This window comes from Peromyscus californicus, unplaced genomic scaffold, assembly GCF_007827085.1.
Source record: "Peromyscus californicus insignis strain IS unplaced genomic scaffold, ASM782708v3 Scaffold_22__1_contigs__length_63687245, whole genome shotgun sequence".
NCBI lineage: Eukaryota > Metazoa > Chordata > Mammalia > Rodentia > Cricetidae > Peromyscus > Peromyscus californicus.
Window position 1 is genome coordinate 28,306,674 of NW_026294525.1, and position 5,538 is coordinate 28,312,211.

At 42.1% G+C, this 5,538-nt stretch overlaps 1 long non-coding RNA gene across 1 annotated transcript; it reads right to left on the reverse strand.

Annotated features, from left to right (window-relative positions):
- Positions 1 to 868: 868 nt before the first annotated feature.
- Positions 869 to 5,339, reverse strand: LOC128118483 (uncharacterized). Its single transcript, XR_008221237.1, has 3 exons — positions 5,227 to 5,339; positions 3,836 to 3,943; positions 869 to 2,721 (listed from the first exon to the last, which is right to left on the reverse strand). It is a non-coding gene; the product is annotated as an uncharacterized LOC128118483 (long non-coding RNA).
- Between the last annotated feature and the right edge of the window lie 199 nt (positions 5,340 to 5,538).

Here is a 5,538-nt window from a genome sequence, read left to right on the forward strand (position 1 = left end):
AGACCAGGCTGGTTTCTGCCTCTGCCTCCTGAGTGCTGGGATTAAAGGCATACACCACAGCCAAAACGCACAGAACTTTAATCCTAGCACTGAGGGCTATCAGTTTGAGGTCACCCAGAGCTGTAGCTGTCTTTTTTTTTTTTTCACAAAAAATCAGCCACATTTTATATTGTGCTGGGAACTGAACCCAGGGCTTTGCGCATGCTGGGCAAGCACTCTACTGAGTCATACCCCCTCCTCTAAAGAGTACAAAATAACTGAGTTGTTTTCTTAAGTTGTTATCTTTTAGATCTACAATTGAAATTTTCTTAAAAATTACTGGAAATACAAAAGAAATACAAAATAATTCTTTACCTTTAAAACATTGTTACTGAAGTGGAAATTGATTTTTTTACAAGATTTCTTATTTGGATAGATGTTTTTTTTGTGTGTGTTGCAGGGGTGGGTAGTGGTGCCCACAAAGGCCAGAAGAGTGCATTGGATCCTCTAGAGTAGGTAGTTTTGTGTGCCACCTGATGTGGATGCTGGGAACTGAACTTGATTCTGAATGAGCCGCAGGCACTTTAACCCATGAGCCATTTCCCCATTATGAAAAATTGACCACCTTCCAGCACTTTTGTGTGTAGATGTGTATGGTGTGGAAGTGTGGAGGTAGGTCAGAGATATGGCTTGAGGGAGGATACAGTGTCGTGTGTGTGTCATCCCCCCCCCCCCCAGCTTGTCATGCTGGGCAGCAGTTGTCCTCCACCCGTCTCCTTGCTGGCCCAGGAATCACAGCGTTTACAAACTTTTAAAGTTTGAAGCAGGTCTTGCTGTGTAGCTCAAGCAGTCTTAGAATTTCTAGATCAGTTTTTTTTTTTTTTTTTTTTTTTTTTTAGTGCTGGGACTAAAGATGTGTACCACTATGCCTGGTTTAAATTGGAACATTCTGACAAATTGCAGACTTAACAAAAATCTTTGATAGGGAAATAAACATTTGTAAAAAAGGATGTGTCATATTGTTAGTAACTTAAAACAGTACTTTTTATGGATTTTCTGCGTAAAAGCATGCTCCATTTGTCAGGTTGTTTTTAGAGATGTTCTTACACTATAGCACCTAAGGTGGCTTGGGCTTCACTATCTCCCAGGCTGACCTTGAACTCGAGGCCTGGCTAGCTTTCTGAATTTCTGGGTTTGATTTAAAATTTTCTTTGTGGGTATACCCTAAGTTTACTAGAGAAGCAAATTTTTTTAATTTTTTAATTTTTTTAAATTCAAGAAAGAATATTGGCTTTTTGAAACCAAACTGCTAAATGGGACGGCAAATGGAGGCAAGACAATTCATTGTCGTTAATGTGTGTGGCTAGGTGTAGTTTCTTGAACACTAGATCCTGACACATGCTCTACAAGATTGGGAGTAGTATCTGTTTGATATTGGATGCTGCAATAAAACACCATGACCAAGGCATCTTACAGTAGGGAAGAGTTTATTTGGGGCTTTTGGTTTCAGGAGCCTATCATTCTCATGGCATAGAAGTTTGGCAGCAACCAGAGAGCTGAGAGCTTACATCTTGAGCCACAAACAGGAAGCAGAGAGTGAATCAGGGATGGCCAGAGGTAAGGTTTTTAAATCTCAAAGTTGACAGTGACGCACTTCTCCATCAAAGCCACACCTCCTAAGCCTCCCCAGGCAGCCAACAATTGGAATCAGGTATTTAAATGCTTGAGACATGGGGCAAACATCTCATGTAGAGCACCTCAGAGTACACATGTAATTTATTTCTGTAACATGCTGTGTTTGAATGGACATAGAATACTTTCACTTGGCATGAGTTGAGTTGATTTTGAAACCGTTCCTACATTGGTTGGCCTGATTCACCATATCTCTGCAACTTTGAATAACTCCAGGAACAGTTTCTGTTCCAATTTCTGTTGCTACTGTTGTCCAAATAGGAAGAGCATGGCTCCACTGTAATACAGCATTACTCTATTTGTCATATAAACTAGGTACATGCTTCTGGTGACTGCCATGCTTCAAATGGACTTAACTGCATTTCCAGTGAAAGGAAACACGGAGTTGAAGGTAGAATTGTGACAGCTGTTAGTGCAGATTTGCTCTAGGAGTCTTTGCAAAAAGAATCCTGAAAAGAATGTATGTAAGCCTTGAGGAATTTTGAGAAGAAAGTCTCCAGATAGGAGGAAGTAATGAGTTTTCTGTGCCTGGGTTTTGAAGGCCCTCTGTATCCATTCTCCCCTGTCAGGTTTGCCAAGCTGCCACCATGACTGTGGATGTTGACTTTTCAAGGCTGGTAATGGAACTTTGGTGAATCAGTGGGCTTAAAGGTCCTGGAGCAGGGGCTGGGGAGGACTCAGGTTAGGAGAGCTTACTGCTCTTGGCAGAGGACTGGGGCTTGGTCCCTGCTGCCTACATGACAGCACATAATCATTTGTAATTCAGTCTCTAAGGGTCTGATGCCATCCCCTGAACTATGTGCGCTCCTGCAAGCTTGTGGTACACATAAACACAAAACACTAAAAATGTTACAGCAGTATGGACAGTTGACCAATGGCTATTCTATTGAAGAAAATCCCTCCTTCCCTCAGCAACTCCTTAATTGCCTGCCTGCAGATCCTCAGGGAGGGACAGGGCATCATGAACCTCTTCCCCACTCTGACATAATATTGTGGGGTCCACTCTTGTGCTGGTCATTGGGTAGTGTCACTGCTTTAGAGGCGTGGGACCTGAAAATGGAGCAGAGAAATGAGATGGGATCTCATGCAATAACCAACTTTTTGGAGCCCCAGGCAATTTATCCTCAGGCTTAGAAATCACATGAGTAAAGTTCTCATGAGTTGACACTGTATACAATCAAAAGGATGAGTCATACGTGGTAAAAACGTTTTTCCATAAATGCATATCCTATCCAGTGCACCTGAGAGGCACAAGGAAATATTCCAAAAACAGTTCTGGGATTTGAAGAAACAGGTGACAAGACTCTTATTTTCTTTGTAGTATTCCCACAAGCACTTAGAATTCTAATACGACTCCAAACCTGGACTGTGTTCCAACAGGTAGGTAATCACAGCTACTAAGAGGTGAATAAAGAGTTCATGTAGAGGAGGAGGAGGAGCGTGAGTTTGAGCCCAGCTTGGACTATACAGTGAGACACTTCAACAAAAAACCAAAACCAAGACAAATAAAAACCTTGGGAACAGACTCAAAGTAACCCAGACTGGCCACAAGATCTCTGTGTCCCAAAGGATAGTCTTCACCTCCATTCTGCTTCTGCCTCCTGGATGCTGGGATTACAGGCCTGTGCCAGTACCCAGCTACTAAAAAATAATAAACTTTTGCTTGTAATTGAAAAAGATATTTAGTTGATAGGATTTATAGTAAAAATGTGAGGGGTGGAGAGATTGCAGCAGTAAAGAACAGTTGCTCTTCCAGAGGACCTGAATTCAGTTGCCAGCACTCACATGGTGGCTCATGACCATCTATAAACACAATACTAAGGGGTCCAACAGGCATGCACATGGTGCATATACATAACATGTATGTAAACATTGGTATAAAGTCAAATGTAGGAAAATTTAAAATAACTTATTTTATGTGCATTTGTAGTTTGCATGTATGTCTATGTGAGGGTGTTGGATCCCCTGGACACAGAGCTATATAGACAGTTGTGAGTGGCCACGTGGGCACTGGCAATTGAATCTGGGTCCTCAGGAAGAACAGCCAGTGCTCTTACTGCTGAACCATCTCTCTAACCCTGATAGTGGTTACTTAAAAAAGAAAAGTTATTAGGGGACTTGAGACCCACTAGACCCTAATGGCTCAGATACAGGGATAACTTACCTGCTTCCCCTGGCACAGCTTCTTCCATTCAAGGTTGTCCATGGCTGCTTGCCAGGGATCATGACCTCCCTCTCCCCTTCCTTTGCAACTGAGCAGGATAGAGGTGGTCTGAAGGGAGAAAGGAGAAATGGTGGGGAGGGGTGGTAAGCTTTATGTTGGGAAGGGGTAGGGAGTTAATACAGGAGGAGATGGGGGGGATAAATAGTACTAAGCATAATAAAAGCCATACAGAATCATTTTATATTTACTAAATTTACATGTGATACAATGAGTATATATGCATACATAAACTATATAGTTTAAGTGAGATTATGCCACTGGAGTGATAATGGTCTCCATAAGAGCTATATAAAAAACCCAATAAAAATCCCAGTACCAGGCATGAGAAGTGTCCTTTCAAGTTGTTGGTCAGGTGAATATAAGAGACTCCAAAAACTATTTAGGCTATTGCTGTTGCCCTCAGTTGCCTCTCAGAAATTGAAGGTACATCCCTATTACAGCTGAAGACATCACACACTTAAGACTCAAGGACTTGTGTTGATCTGACCCATAAATAATCCCAGCACTCAGGATGCAAGGGCAGCAGTTTCAGTTCAACCTTTGCTAATGTGAGATCATGTCTCAAAAAACCAAACCATCATCATCAACAAAAACTACCAAAGAAGCAAAACAACACATTCTTCCAGAGTATTTATGTAGTCTGGGTTGGATGTTTTTTAGAAGTTCTGTGTTCCTTTATGCTGCACCTTTTCTAGTTTGGATTTCCTATTCTAGATCACTTGACATATTTCAATTACACATCGATGCTTTATTGTTACCAACTAAAATTAGGATTAAGAGAACATTCCTAACAAATCAGAAAAAACGTATTATCCTTAAGATTTTTTCAGAACTTTATGCCATGTCCTCATGGCATGCCAAATCTTTAGAATTATTTAACTGAAGTTTTGTAATTAAATATCAATTTTTGGATTGGATTGTAGCAGTATAGATACATAAGACAGTGTGTTGCACTCTTCTTTCCATTATGTTTTACTGTCAATGCAAAAAACAGTTTTTTTTGGGGGGGGGCTGTAATTTAATGAGAACCTTTTTGATTTTCACTAGCTTTCAAAAGTTTGAAATGTAAAGGTGTAAAGTCTTGTCTTAGGGCCAGCGAAAATGGCTCTGTGGGAAAAGCACCTTGCTACCAAACCTAAGGTCTCATGTTTAATCCCTGGATCCCACATAGTAGAAGGTGAGGACCAACTCCCACAAACTGTCCTTTGACAATTTGTCAAAGGTTCTGTGGCATGTGCACGTGTGGGCGTGCGCGCACACTAAATACAGGTACACAACAAACTAGACTGGATATTGTGCCTCAACATGAGCAATTCCAGCATTTAGCTTACGGCTAGGTATTTCCGCAGAATGACCAAACACCCGCAAGTCCGTTGGCGGAATCCGTCGACTGCTGGGAAGGCATGTCACCATTGCGGTAAGTGTAGAAGGCAATGCCTTCTCGACAAAGGACTGAGTGAGGCACAAAGATGCGGCAGTACCCAGACAACTACCGCTGGAATGCACTCTGCGCATGCGCCCCATTGGGGCGGCTATTGGTTCTTGGCCTTCCAATCACAAGCGGCGTTCTCTAGTCTCGCCCAATGGGGACAGACGCCGAGTCCGGGCCCGCGGAGCTTGATAGTTGGTCCTGGAGGCGGAAG